Raw genomic sequence first — 16,021 nt, forward strand, 5'->3', positions numbered from 1 at the left:
TTGTCCGTTTCTTCCTGAAAGAGTGTTCGTTGGTGTTGCTAACAGTGGCTCCACTTTCCTTCAAAAGTCTCAAATGTGAAAACCTGAACAGTGGAGCTAGAGCTATCAGCAGCTTGGTGTGCTTGAAAAAAACAGTTTTAGCAGTGACATCATCAAGTTTTAACCGTTTGACAGTTTGACAGATGTAGTCTATCAGTTTCACTTTTGTGTATTTGTTTATCCCAGACTTGGAGGTGGTTGTCTGATGGCAGCCACCTGGTTACAAGATGAAACGCCTTTGGGGAACCTTGCGCATTCTAATTCCTCCACAGTTTAGCAATTACTCCCTGGTAAATGAATGAGATAGCATGCCTAATCTCCTGTAAGCTTAGCTCCCAGTTCTGTGGAAATGTCTGCTGCTCTCCCTATAAATAATACATTGATAGCAGGCCCAATTTGCATTAACTGTAGCCTGGCAAGTCAATAGGCTTTTATCTCTTCATTGAAGCGAGAAGGAACCGAGGGCGCTAGCTAGTTGACACGACAGAGAGACGTAGCAGGCCTGTCAGTCTCCATACGGCTCCCTGGCATCACTGTGGGGGGTAGAGAGGGAAGCAGAGTCGGAGGGAAGCTCTCAGTGTTTCCTTTTCCTTCCTGCTCTGTCAGCTACTTGAGACTTGTAACAGTTCTATGTAGTGTCACAAATTTTTACATTTAATCTATAAAAGTTTGATACCACGATACTAAGCAACACGACCAAAAGAAAAACAAGCGATGCTGTGTAGAAACTCAGCGGCGTGTTGTTGGTTAAGTGTCAGCCTCTGTCTGTTCCGTATTTGGCGTTTGGCACCACTTGTGTCAGCCAGTTTAGGTGGACTGGGATACAGTTCAAGATATGGTAGACTGTTACACATCGCTGCCAAGTTTTCAACTGTCTGTTGAATTTTGTACCAATTATTGCTGTCAAGAGCCAGACTGCAGCTTGGCTTGAACAGACTTTTCTCTTTTCATCTATAGTCATAAAGTGTTTTTTTAGCTTGTGAAACGGAATTCGTAAACGTATTACTGGTTCATAAAAATGGATACTGAATGCAGTCTATTAAAATATATATATTATAATCTAAACATGATCCATAAATCATTAATGTGAGGAGGCAACAGAGTAATCCTGCAAATGAATAATCGCCTGCATGAAAGTTGCATCCAAGGCTGTAGTCGCCTAATCACTTATGTTGCCTTGCTTGTGTAACAGTATTGATTTTCACTCCTAGATCCTTCACTTGCTTTTTCATGTCTCTTTAAGCTTTGGTTTCACTTCTTCGTTTTCACTCTCACTTCTGAAGTTCTAATTCTTGGTCGCTTTCAGTGTACATTTGGGCACGTCAGCGTTGTTTTAAGACTGACTTGGAAACTTGAACAAATCTCTTGAAAGGCCACTGAAGAAGTAACAAAGACAGGCCTGTGACACATCTCAAACAGGGCTTGTTTTGATATGTGTAATATCACTAACAAAGAGACGACGCGTATCCCTGAATATTCCTCCTGAAGAGTTGAAAGCTAATATTAGCTTTGTATCAGCAGCCAGCAAGTGATGGAACAGCGATGTTGGAGCACAAAAATCCAAATATGAGTGTAAAATCAGAGCAGACTTCAGAAAAGCCATCCTCTAAATCTTTTAAAGCTAAAACTGGAAGTTTTTCAGTCAACTTGTCATCACATAGAGCAATAAGAACCTGTGCCACGTCCAACATGGCGACTTATCAGCATCGTCACATGCAGCGTGGACGTCCTAGTTGAATGCTTATTATCAAAGTCAGAAAAGAGGCTGAAAGGTAAGTGCTGATATTTTCCATTGTTCTGAAGATGTTCCATGCCCATGACCAGACATGTTGACAAGACAAGCTTTTATTTGGGGCCAACAGGAAACGGAAGTGAATGGCAGCATATTTCAAAACAAGTTTCGGTGTTGTGGAATCTTTAAAAATGCACTGTTGGTGTACACGGGTTTGCCAGGAGCCAAAGAAGAAAAGAACATCTGGATAAAGGCTAAAGCAGGACTGACCTTTTCATCTCTTCAGACACTCGTATTATCATAATCACGCTGATGAGAGCTGCGAATCATCCGTGGCAAATTGCTGACGAAAAAGAAGAAGACGGGGGAAAAGAAATGCTTTGACAGGCCGTCACCAAAAGCAGGAGGAAAAAAAATGGCGTAAAAATTGGGTTTCATGAGGAGAAAGACAAACACTGTCATTTGTAATTGCCCGCACTCAGGATAACTCAACAGCGATAATTTTCTGCAGCGTTTTGCTGAAACAGGTGCCAGCTCCTCCCGTATCTTTCCAACGATAACAAAGAGTCCTTTCACATCAGATTACCAGCCACCTGAACACCCACATTGTCAGGATTTCACAGATTAACTTAATTAGAATATTGCTTCCAGGTGTGCCCCCAGGGTGCAATCAGTTACACTGTATTTGAATAAAACTGACGAGTTGCTGTCACAGCAAAGTCAGTTTAGATTGCTGCACCTTGTGAAGCCTGCTCGTATCAAAGCAATGCTTCAAATAGCATGCAGGGATGTGTTTCCAGAACGTGTCAGACTTGAATTTTTCGGAGATTGCCAGGTCACCCCCAGTTCAGCGCGAGGCTGCTGTGAGGGGGATCTTTATGTAGATTGGCCCAGGCTGGAAGAAACAAGCAATCACAAGCTGGGTGTTACGTTCTCATCACTGGCGTTTCTTCTTCGGAGGCCTGTCGTCTGATGTCTGAGATTACATGATGTTTAGTATTCAGCGTTCTTTTAAAAACAATAACAGCCTTGACCTTGAATTGCCTTTCTAATGTCTGCACCCCAGGGCTAAAACCCACATAATTAAGGATTCCTTATGGAAAATGCTGTTTTCCCTGCCGTCGCTGTTATTAGAGCAACATGTTTGTGCGTAGCCTTGCTAAATTCGATGCTCATGAAACCACATCGGATAACTCGCTTGGCAGTGCAGGGGCTATTTGTATTCAAGTCTGAGGCCGTGTTATGGAACTGGGAACGTCATTCATTCTTTATTCCTCTTGAACCAAATACTTTGAGCCACTTAATGTCTCTGTGTGACTGTCAGTTGATTAAAATGTACTTACGTGCCCCCGAACACGTGTTAGCTGTTTGGTGCTTCACAACAAATTGTGCTGAATGAATGGTTGTGCTTGTGATAGTGGTGACATCTGTGATAACAACATATCACAAGGACAGCATTGATGACTGTGAACGAGATCTAATATTTAATATCAAATCCAGCTATGTATTTTTATTTGGCTCATTTTGAATAAAGTATTGTATCCTCTTTTTGGTTTATTACTTACTGATTGCTGTAACATGCTTAAAGCTGCTCAGATGACTTTACGGCAAGCAACTGAAAAATCAGTTTCATAATCAGTTTCCAACACAAAACACGTTCAAAGTGTCCTTTCAACTGCAAAACGATGTTGGAACGAACGTCTCCCCGCCCCACCTTTAATCTGTCAGCCAGCCAAACCTGTCAATCTCTGACATGTCTGAGATACTCCAAGTCAAGACGGTCATTGTCTGTCATTGGAGGGCCTGAGAAAGAAATAGAGTGGGATTTATCCCTTCTCAGTTTGTTCGCACACTCTCCTGAAGTGTCATCCTATCTCCGTTAGGCCCCACTTTACGATCCTCGCTGGCTCCTTCAATTTCCTCTGTGTTCTTTCTCCTGTGCAAATAATACAGTGGCCGTCTGTCTGTGTGCCAAACGTTAGCATGAGCCGCTTATATTCTCTGCAGCCCTCAACACAGTGGCCTCGTGTCAGGTGCGTTACCGCCGCCACCGCCGCATCACCATAGCCACAGTGGAGGACACCCGGGTCGGCTAATTCTATTTGGTCCTATTTGCCGAGCAGTCACTCAGCAGAAAGTGTATCTGTCTCCGGGGGAGTCTCCAAGGACCATTACCACATCCTGTCTATGAGCTCTTTTATGGCTCCGGTGTACTCATCTGCCAGGGCAGAGCACTGGCTCTGATTGACACATTAATTCCTCTTCTACCCCCTTATCTTCCTGCTGTGTGCAGAATGAATGCAATATCACCGCATTGGAGCGTCTCTACCGGCTTATCAGTAATGGCTCGTCAGCTAATGGTATCCTCCCAGCTGATGTATTTGGGGGGGGGGGGGGGTACGCCCTGTGAAGTTAGCAGTGCATCGAAAAACAAGCGTGCTGTGGGGATTTCAAACATATCCGTTAACACCACCGCTCCCCTCACCTCTCGTTTTTTTTCTCTAAATCTCAACCTCCTCTGGTCTTTTCTCTTTTTATTTACCGCCTGCGCTCTATCTCTCATTACCAGACATCCCCTCTGCCGCCATCTTGAAAAAGGAAAATGGCAACAGTGATATATATTCATGTAGGCATGTTGCCCCTCCTACATACCCCTACCCAACCCCCGCTGCTTTGCGAGATCCAGATTGGTCTCTGAGAGTCATCATATTCAATAACAAACAGGCCACCCACCAGGCCGCTGACAACCTTAACGTTTCTTTATGGACGGGAAAAATGGACCGGCTTAATGCGTCGACACAAGTGATCATCCGTCCTCATCTCTTTAATGAAATTAGATTAAGTGCACCTGGGAAAGAGCTGAGAAAGCAGAATGCCTCGCCACCTCCTTTAATCTAAAACCAATTTGCCAGTAATATTCCTTTCCCCCCAGCTTGGGATTCGCCGGCCCTGATTCAAAATGGAGGAGGAACGAGATGAGACCAGAGCTGACTGGTTGCATTCAGCTCCCCACAGGCACTGTGAAATTAGACCTGACACCGGCAACACAGGCCTTAATATGGAGATGTCATTTTTCTCCTCTTGCTTTTGTCTTTCTCTCTCCCTCCCTCTTCCTTCCTCTGTTCACTTCAGTTTTCACTTTCTGGCTGAGGCTGGAAGTAAAACAAAACAGGGAGGGGGGAACTTGATAGATTAACCATTCCACCCTAATTTCCAGTGATGTTTGGATGTAAGGCCTCCAGTAAGTTGAAGGGTTAAGGTTAAGATTAGAGTTATGCCATAATCAACTTTTTAGAAGAAAATAATGATGACTTCCAGCTTTGTAGGCTGGCCAGAAATAAACATCTCCTGATGTTCCTCACATGTAGCTATTACCATGAACCTGGAAACATTTATCTCTTTAATTTATATGGAGCTGTTTGCAACATGCATTCCTGTTCAGCTCCAAATCATGTGCGCTCTGCAGGCTTTTTTTTTTTTTTTTTTTTTTTTTTTCCATTTCGTGGTTGTCGAGCGATACATCTGTTGTGCATTCAGCGCACAAGTATGCGGTGATCAGGGAGCACATTTGGATTTGTCTCTGAAGTGAAGAAGGACGCCCTTAGTCTGAGCGGTATGGTGTGTGTGTGTGTGTGTCTGTTTTTGTGTACAAGCTTGGAGGGAAGTGAGTGTAAGGGCACACTCAGCGGTGAAACCCAGCCCCAGTGCATGTTGGGAAGAGGAGGCGCGATGACAGAGAAAAACTTGAAGCTTCTGCAGGGCCAGCCAGCAGACACAGCGCACTGACATCAGCAAAGACGGCTTGTCACTAGCAATGCACGTCATGCAGCCATGCAGGGACAGTCAACACGGCTGTGGCGTCATTGATGTGGCACCCAATAGCCAGATTCTTTCTTAAAGGTTAGCGCTGATGTTGGCACTGCGGATGAAAATAGAAGGGTTGTGGCAAGCAAAGCCGCGCTAGCCACTCAGAACAGGGGAGGTGTGAAAACATAACATGGCATCAAGACTGTAATCTTCTTTCACTTACTGCCTCCTCTCCGTGAAGCTGTTTGTGTTGGCAGAGAGTGTTAATAGAACAAATAGTCGCCCCTTTGTTCTGTTAAAACCGTAACGCACACCCTGCCCCGCTGTCTTTGAAACACCAGCGCTCTGCTAACTCTCCGAGAAAATCTTGTCATCGTTCAGCCATGTTCAACAGCTCGTGATCATTGTTATTGGAGGAGTTATTGTTGCCTCGATGAACACCAGGTTTTGGTATGTGTTTTCCCTCCACCTCAACCAGATCCATTTTTAGAGGTGGTTTTCCTCAAACACTGTTTTTTTCCCCCACCTGAGAGCCCTGGTTCTGTAATAGGAGACTTTTCAGCGATGGCCCGGTGAAACGCTCGGTTGCACAATTTTCTGCCTGAGATCTCGTCAGTTCAATGATACAGTGACAGAGAAAGCATGGCACGCCATATCAAGCAGGACAAGTGGTGAAGTATTACCCCGGCTGTGGTGCCACACACATCTGTCCGGCACTGTGTGGAGCATTCGTAGCACCGGGGAAAAGAACTGCACATGTTCAGCACACTGCGTTAATTTGAGGCCACATCTTTGTTTGATGGTCCTGCTGTTAACAAATCATTTTTAGTAATCCAAATGAAAGTACACATGTGCTTTATTTCTTGCAATCTATCAATATTTCCAATAAAATAAGATTACTGTGTCACATTGAGAGGGCCGCAGCTTTTTTTTTTTTGCATAACTTCATTGACCTTTCCAAGTAATTACTAACATAACAAGATATCAAATATAAAACCTGTTGAATGGAAATAACATGAAGTCAGTTTATGTGTGATATGTTTTGACTGATGCAGTCTTCCAGTAGTTAATGCACGTCCGCACGAGTAGAGCCCAACACAGTCATCTCAATGCAGTGGTTTAACAGGCAGCTACACTGGCTAACCTTGTGTTCACTGTGTCCACCGTGCTCCAAAGCAGCGTTGCACAGAATTCATTGTTTTTCAATTGCTCTGTGTTTGAATAACAATCCAAGCACAATATACATTTTCCACATGAGTAATAAAAGTAAAATTGACTCCATATTGAGTGCAGATGTTCTGTGGAAAGAGAAAAAAGACACAAATGTTTCTGTGTACGTGGATGTAAGATTTGAGTGTTTCTGATCGTGCATAAACATAATGTCTAAGTGGGTTTTTATTCAATAAACATAGTTGGACTGTAATTACTTACACATTTCTCCTGGCTAGAAATGCAAGACAGACTTTGTGTGCGTTTAGAGCTGGCGCACCAAGACTCGTGTCTGTCCCAGCCTTGGCTTGTCTGCACAAGACTTCCTAATGCAAGAGGACTCGCTTTTCCTCCACAACAAATGGCATATGCAATCAAGGATAAATATAGAATTCCCTGTTGTTATTAGGAATCAGTGCCATCGTGGATAATGTTTCCCTGAAGAAGTGTTGCTTCCTCTTAGGCCAGGAATACATCAGTAAATGGAGCTTAGCTCCACTGTGGCTGTGAAAAGAATGTTTAGAGAGCATCAATTCCCTTCTCAGACAAAGAGGCCAGTCAGCTAAGTAGTACACTAGCCATATTTTTTTGTCAAAATTTTACAAGGAAAATCAACACACATTAATCATGAACTCATAGGTCATTGTTATTTCATGAGAGTCTGTATTTTCTCTTCATTTACCAAATATTTCCTACTGAAGCCAGTTTCACGACCTTGCCTCATTATGGGAAGGATCATCTGCAGCCCTCATAATGGTGATGATGGACAGTAAAGGAAGTGAGCTCTGAGTCTGAGCCTCTCTCCCACCCACTGAGAGAAACATATTCCATCTTTCTTTTGCTAACCACTTGAGCATCTCCAAGTCAATCTAAACACTCAGATGCCTGTGGATGGGCTGGCGACTGCCAGACCTCAAGCCCTGCAGGCCCTTGCGTCGCTTGGGCTCTGAAGGGAACTTTCCGTGGGCGAATGTGTATGTGATGTGGAAAGCCGAGAACCCCGGAGAGCACGCTGAGATCAGGCCCAAACACACACAGGGGCCAGCTGCCTTCAATTAAGCCCCAGCCACTGCAGTCCCTTATGCACAAAACCAGCCTGCTTTGATCTGGAGCAGCTAAGGGAAAAGGTACATGGCTTGAAAGATTACAGGAAAAAAAATAATTATTGTATCAAAGGGTGCTCCATAAAAGTTAACGGGGGGATTTTTAGGCTCGGGGAAGGGAGACGCAGGTATTAAAGATGGCTGTCAATCATGTTCATTTGCTAGTTATTTTCCCCTCGCCTTTTCAGTAAGCTTTAATTAGTGGACACACCTGGCCCCTCTCTGAAGTTAACTGTAGAACTCTCCCTGCCACTTTAGTTTTTATGGGTACTGAAGATCAATTCTGAGTCATGCAGGGCACATTGGCACAACTGAAGCCGATATGCTTGTCAGTTTTGGGCACAGAGGTACAGCAGCTCTTGGATATGTATGAGGTTTAGAGCCACAGACAGAGACCGGCATTAAAACTGTCCCCCTGCCAAGCACTACAGACGCAGGCGGCATGGGCATCCATTAAATTAATTTGACTTCATTAGTGCAGACCTGCTAGGCCTGGGGTGCCCATAGAGATGCCAGGGGGTGGGAGGTAGGGGGGGTGGTGGTTGAGTGGCATCAGCCGCTGTGCTCTGAGGAGAGCGAACACATGGCACTGACAGGCGGAATATGGCCCCAGTTCTTACACCGGGACGGCTGCCAAACAAAGGCAACATGCGTCACTGGCTTTAGGGGAGCTCAATCAACACCCGGTCGGAGCATTAACGCCGAGCACACCGCGCCACATCAGTTAGGAGGCCGCGGGTCGCTGGGCAGCCTGCTAGTCATGCATGTGCACACCGTGAATATGGCAGCGTGATATGATACAGAGACACTGCCAGCGGGGTGACCTACTGCCATCACCTTTGTGTCTGCTGCCAGAAACGCTCATGTTATTAGGTTACAAAGCTCACATTTATATCTTGTAATGAAGTAAAGTGATACTTCTTGTCATCTTGTCATTATGTTAAGTGAGGTTTTGTACCTTACTCATGCACATTGTCACAGTGTTGTGTTTGTACTTCACTGGTATTCCTGGTATGACTGGTCATAAGCAGGACTGGAATAGTCTCATCATAATGGGCGTAATTAGTGCCATTTGGTGACACAGTACGGGAGATTTCTTTGTATGATTGCGAGCATAATATAGTTCTTCTTGAACTGATGGACCAAGTATTGAAAATAAACAACTGCTTTTGAGTTGAAAGTTGATCTCAATCAGTGTGATTGTGTATGGCTCTAAAGTCTTTTCAGCCCGGCCCCCAAACATAATACCACTGCAGTAGGGGACAGATTGAGCGACTTGGCATTCTTCTTACCCTTTTACAGCCGTCTACTCCCCGCTAATGTGAACACCACCAGTTCATTTAGGGAGGTTACATGCTTTGCTTACCCGCACCTTAACAGCACTCGTAACCTGCAACCTTTCAGTCCCAAACCTGCTTCTGTAACCTCTGGGCAACTGCTGCAGGGAGTGGTGCACCTGATAAATGTGAAAATAAATAAATAATGGGAGGCATTAAGTCCAGATAGGACTGGAAGGTAGCCTGAGGGTGGTAAGTGTTATGTCTGACAGCAGCGAACACTTTGATCAGAGGGCCCCGTCTGAAGATCGCTTCCACATCTGCACAGGGGGAACGAGCTGTAAACTGCCAAGAAGCATTTTAATGACAGTTGGATTATAAAATGAAAGAGGGCTCCAGATGGCAGGCAGTGCAGCGGCTGCGGTTCGGAGGGAGGCTGTTTAAACTGCTTTTTTATTGATAAAATATGGGGTGAAAAATTGCGCAGAGCTTATTAGGCATCCCACTGTGATGTTGCTCAGCTGGCCAAGCTGTTCACCGTGGCCCCCGTCCAAACATGCCTCAATAAATTTTTAGCAGTACCTTTAAATCTGTAAGATCCCTGCTTGTTAAGTTCACCCTGGCTCACCAAAATCCCCCACACTGTATTTGTCCTTTGAAAGAGTTGCTTGTGTTTTTTTTGTTTTTTTTTTTTTTTTTGTTTTGACCGGCTGGATGATTAAAGCTGTGTTAGTAGCTCAGCATAGACTGAGGTGGTTGCAGACCGGGGGGGGGGGGGGAGATTCCCACATAGCATGCTCATTATCGTCCACCAAGAACCAGAGTTTAGCCCTTAAACAACTTAATTCCTGCATGATTTCATTAGTTTCACTCTCTTAGTGATTAAATGAGACCAGCCTTATGAATTCAAGACACTGTAGTTGTGCTCTCCACCTCGACCCACGGTGTGCTGTTGAAGGCAGAAATAGTCATCTAGGCATTGACATTTAGCAACTGGCTGCAGTAGTGGCCAGAAGGGAGATAGAGTTGGACTTTCTTGTGAATAAGCTTGCAAGTTAAAGCCCAGATTGCATGAATAGTAATTCAGAATATAGTTAAATAAGAGAGGTCCTATTAGGTTCACTGGAGAAGGAGAAAGTATAGTGGATAGTGGAAAGACAAGGGTTGTTCAGTAATGAATTCCCTTTCAGAGGTGCCACCTTGAGGCTTTAAAAATGCACAGGTTGGATAAAAGTCATGAGGATTCATTTAGGGAAAAGGCATAATAATTACATTTTTATGTGATTTACAGTGATGTTGATTGGTTAGATTGTCACCTTTTGAATAAGTCACTCCCGGTTGGTATTACCTGACACTAAATGGGTCTCATGCACATCTTTGATCCGGAGCTCAAATTGAATTTGCTTGAAATGTGAATAGGCCTGATTCAAAAGCTGGAGGAAGGAAAAAAAAATCATGGTCTCAATAAAAGGGATCAGTGAAAGCAATCTTGACTCCATCAAAATCCATACATGTGACATGTATGCTTTTCTCTCCGCAGAGTGGGCTCCTTTCAGCTGAGATATGTTGTTAGCCATGCTCTCACTGCTAATTTAAAATCCATTTAAGCTGATAGGGTGGTTGACTAAAAGACTGTGGTGATGGCCTCGCAAAAATGGGTGCCTGTATTTTTTCGTACCTTCAGAAAACAGGCAGCCCCATTTTATATTCCATAACTACCACTGGAAGGCCAACCCGCTGCGCCCCCAATCCACCCGAGCCCATCAAAGACAATTACTGTCGACATCACATCAGCTTACAACTGTTGGTTTGCTTGTTTGCCTCGTTATGTGACTTAAAACTGCCATCTCCCAGCCAGGGAAGGTTCCCTCCCATCTGCCCACCCTTATGGGTTTATACACGCACATACACACACACGCACACACATCGCCTTCCAGCACAGAGAAGAGGGACAGCCAGCCGACAGCCTAATGGACTAATTTGTAATTGCGAATGAGAAAAAGCTGAGTTGTTGGACGTGTTATAATTTGACGGAGAGTGGCAGCTCTGAGCTGGACAATGACGCTTCAACCGCAGATCTTCCCCTCCCTCCTCCTGCCTCTCCTTCTCCTTCAAATGCTTTCTTTCTTCCCTTCCGTGGAGAATAGTCAGAAAGGAAGGTGATGGCAGAGATGCTTTCGGCACATTCTGCTGCTCAAAGCTCCTGGCTCTGTCATATTCCTTTTCTTTTTACCCAGCCCCCCTCTCATCCCTGCCTCCCCTCCCTCTCTACCTTCACAGGGATCCCATAGGATAGAATAGGGAAAGTATCTCAGAGCATTCAGATGCGTTTGAAGTGCAGGACAGATGGGAGGCTCGAGGGACTGTAAAAAATGAATCGAGGCTAGTAATAGGAGAGATGTTTTGAATCCTCTCCCCCATAAGTTATTTATCAGGGGCCCTTAGTGGTAGAGGAAGACTTCAGAGTGCTCCCTTAATGTAGCATCTGATGACTAGTAGGGGGGCTGTTCCAGGAAGTAGTGCTGTAAAACAGGAGGGGAACATTAGCAGGGAAGTCTCTCAGGGCCCGGGCAAAGAAGAGGAACAACACGTAGGGCAGCTCTTTCCCAGCATGCAACACAGGACAGAGATGAGAGGTGTACAAGAAGATGTCCCGTAGCCCCCCACCAGCCAGTGATGTCACATGACGCGCAGAGCGAGACATTCTGTGCTATGATTCCCACCACATTAGGCATGTTTCAGCAGACAAGGTACTTCAAATAGTTGTGAAAATAAATAACACAAAGCAGAACCATATGAGCGCACGGCAGTGACTGCTGGTTACTTTAGCAGTCGTTCACATTATGACATTCACTGTGACTCCCTCTCATCTCTTCAGACACATGGACACACACATCACCCTTGACCATCTTTGGATTTTTAAAGCTACTGCCAGGACCAGTGTTGACAGATTAAAGCGGCTGATAGAAAACATTCCCACTGCTGCAAATTTGACATTGTTGTGTCTAAAATTGAATTGAAAAAGTCTTTTTAACAGAATTTAAAGCATGGCGTTCTAAAATCCATCCACAGAAACACAGGATAATAACAATGAATCAGTAGAAAGAGATGAAAATAGTATTTTTATGCAGTCAATCTGGTAATTATGCTAATGCAGTTTGCCACATCTTTATCTTTAGAAGAGTAACTACTAAAGATACAAATCCTGAATTTATTTCTTCTCAGTTCTGTTGGCCACCCTTTACTGTTTTGTCTTTTGACGTGTAATCACCAAACAGCCTCACATCCATGATAACAGATATACGCATCAGCAGCTAGCTCATTTCTAATTTTCATGACCGGAAAGCACTACATGGGTCTCACCACCTTGAAACTCTGTACACGCGCGATCACAAACGCCAGTAATGTGGACGAGCCAACCGGGGAACTCTGATCACAGGAGACTAATGGCCTCTGAACTGATCACTGAGGCTAATAAAGACCAGCTAACGACGTAGTTGCTTCGTTTGTGCTAATTGCTCTCCCTGGACCTCCACCGTGGCCCGTGTCTCCCGAGCATCTGTCACCAGGCATATTCCCTGACACAGCTCAGACCCTGGCCTCAGCCTCAAAGCCGGGCACACCGCCAGAAACAATTGTCCTCTGGTGTCCTTTCACTGCGGTGAGGTGTAAAAAAAACATTCTCTAGGTATGTTGTTTGTTTTGCTAGATTTACGTCTTGGTGAACCTGGACGTGTCCATCTGTGGATGATGTGCTCAAACCTAGATAAATGGAAATCAACAACACACTGTCTGTCCATAATAATTATTGAAGTTGATGTTGACTTCATCTGTAACCTCAGGAGACCATGCATTCTTTTATGCTTTCAGCTGTAGGCATGTGCCCTCAGCTTAAGCACATCAGTCAATCGAATCAATAGCAAAAAGCATACATGTATTACTTGGCTTAGTGAATGTAGTGATAATATGAAGTCACAAAGAAGAATACCAATAATAACACTTAAACATGAACAGATGTGTAAACCTTCTTCCGGTATTTAACTTAAAGTATCTGGAAATGAGTTTTTCCACATATGTATTTTTCTGTTTGCAGTAAAGGATTAATAAAATATAAGCACCCAGTGAGGAATATGTCTACTTGAAATGTTTTAACCTGTGAGAGCGACAAAGGCCAACCTGGTGGAATATATCAGGATGATTTGGATATGATTTACAAAATGATTTTGAATAGACATCAACTGGACAGGCAAACATTCTGGACAATTTAGTGAAACACTAAATGTCTGGCAACCGTATAAACAAGTTGATGAGTGTATCAAACATGCACTGGACTAAATCCTGTACTGAATTCTGGTGAAGTGCCCAGTACTAATACTGCGTCAGGGGCTGGTAGCTAGCCAATTCTGCCCAACAGTAAGACATTGTGGTGCAGATGGGTAGATATATAGACATACAGGGTGGCTATCAGCATGACCCAAAAAAGGAGGACACCTGCATAGCAGGCAGTCGCTACTGTGATGACCACATCGTCACATCGTTATGTTTTACCATAAAGTAAATGGTACACTTATTTACAGTACATTAATGTTATGGTGAATTTGAAAAGTAAAATCACATAATAGTAATGTGTTTCCACATTTGCTCTTCATTCATTAATGTCTATAATATGACAAAATTCTATACTTCACCCCTTTGGCACAGAGGTTTCTGTGCTGTCATGCTGTGAGTGACAGACAGTGACGGTGGTTAGTGAGAGGCTGCTCTGTGCACACAGGTGCTGTAATTTGCACAGGTATCAGGGCTGTGGAGCAGGTGCAGATGATTGACATGTGGTGGTCCAGTTTCATCTGAAATGTTTCCATTGTTCCGTGGCTGTTCATTAAACAGGTTTAGTTTAGCACATTTTGAAACCTGCCGCACAAATCACACTTTCCAGCTGTTAATATTTTCAGAAATTTATTTAGTTTTGGATAAATCAAGTCTGTGCTCATCAGAAATAATTTTCCTCTGAACCATCAACTGTCAGTCAACATACACTATGCTGCACATATAAAAATATGCCAGTATTCACACAGTAGTCAGACCATAGGGACTACATTTGGTCTCAAAATCATGGTAAAGACTGCAGATATGGGCAGTTAGTGTACTTCACTTGGTATATTCCACCCAGAATCTGATGAGCGTTACACTTAACACTCATCCTTCACACACAGCATCACCTTAACTGTCATACCACTTGTATGTGCAAACATTTTACCAGTGTTTTACCTTTGTAATTGACACATTGCTTCTGGGCAGCTACATTATATAGCCTGGCTCTTGATGCTGAACATATTGGCCTCGGCCAAAACAAATTTCATATATTATAGGCGAGTTGAAGATCGGCTACATTTTTATGTGGAGACAAGGCAGGGCACCTATATTTTTTCATCATGCAGAACGTGTGATGTAGTTGCAGCAGTGGCCATTTTGAAGCACTGACGCATGGTGCAGCATTACAATGGGTAACAATTTGCATATCATTTCATGTTGGGGATATTAGATTAATGGCTTGTGACTGGTGTGATGAATACTAATTTAGCCTTAAATCATGTCACTGTTCAGACATCACCAGCCTGCCCAACAGGCAGCAGAGCAGCTAAGCAGCCAGACATTTTATAAGGTCAGCTAACTTCCCTAGCCGAGCTCTTCCTGTTCCTCATTCGTTCGTCGAATGACATTGTTGTAAATGTTTGCTATTCCTGGACTGTTGGCTTTTCGGTTAAGGATATATGAGCCCACCACAGGGGTTAATGCTGTCTCCATTTACCCAAGCAGACAATAAAATCTGCTGATAGAGTCAGTCCAGGAGGAATGGCAAAGCTGGGTCTGATGAAAATCATAAATGTTGTGCTGCCCCGGCCCCTCCCCCAAATGGCCCCAGTTTGACTCCCAGCGTGTTGGTCTGTCGTGCAGGCAGCTTTTGTGGCCGCAAGGCGCAATGATGTTAATGTTGTGTGAAAAAGCTCCAGAGAGGGAAAAAAGGTAGGAAAGCCGAGCATCATGCAGTGTTTTAATGTCATCAGAGAGTGTTTTGACTCACCCCAACAGACTGTGCACTAAAACGACGGGGAGGATGTGGACTCTGAATAAAGGAACCAAAAACCAACACAGTGCTAGTGATGCTCCGTGAGTGTCCTGAAACCTGCTGGCCACTTCAAAGCGTTTAGCCTGTTTTTCGCATTTGTTTTTTTTATCTGTTAGGTTTGAAGGAGATTTGAAACCAAAGTGAAGTGAAAATGGAGGCTGCTGTCTGTTGCTGTTAAGGCTGATTTGATGTGAATATGTGATGGTTGGGATCCTGGGACGCTGAAATTTATATGTTGTGTAATATTTTGCCAAAATATTCAGAGCCTTTGAATTAAATCAAGATTTGTATTTTTGGAAGAATAAAGCATTCCCAGGATGCTGAACTAAATAAAACATAAAAAACAATACCAGAATCAGTTTGTTAAGTGTTTTCCACAGACAATCAGTGTAGAATTGATCACCTGACATCAGGTGGATGATGAGGCAATTCACAGTTAAAGGTGGACGTATTCAAATCAGCAAACCAAGGCAGCACTTGTTTTCAGCGACGTTTTGTTTTTGTTGCCACGTCATGTAAAGTAGAGTTGTCTTATTGGTGTCGTTTTCAACATTAATACTTTATTTCTAGACATTTGAAAGATTCTGAAAAGGTTTGAGAATGAGCAGATGCTGTATACAGACATGCACGTGTACAAGCTATTTTGCTTTAAGTGGCACTGCACCCTAAAGTGAAGAGTATAAAAACAGGAAAGTCAGCCAGGCAAGTGAAGATACAGCAGCTCATC

At 43.8% G+C, this 16,021-nt stretch overlaps 1 protein-coding gene across 7 annotated transcripts in view; it reads left to right on the plus strand.

The window, feature by feature from the left end:
• fbrsl1 (fibrosin-like 1) overlaps nucleotides 1-16,021 on the plus strand; it is a 270,554-nt gene that overhangs the window by 182,482 nt on the left and 72,051 nt on the right. The gene's annotated exons all lie outside the window — the stretch shown is intronic.

The sequence above is a fragment of the Chaetodon trifascialis genome, chromosome 6 (assembly GCF_039877785.1).
Source record: "Chaetodon trifascialis isolate fChaTrf1 chromosome 6, fChaTrf1.hap1, whole genome shotgun sequence".
In the NCBI taxonomy this organism is placed as follows: Eukaryota; Metazoa; Chordata; class Actinopteri; order Chaetodontiformes; family Chaetodontidae; genus Chaetodon; species Chaetodon trifascialis.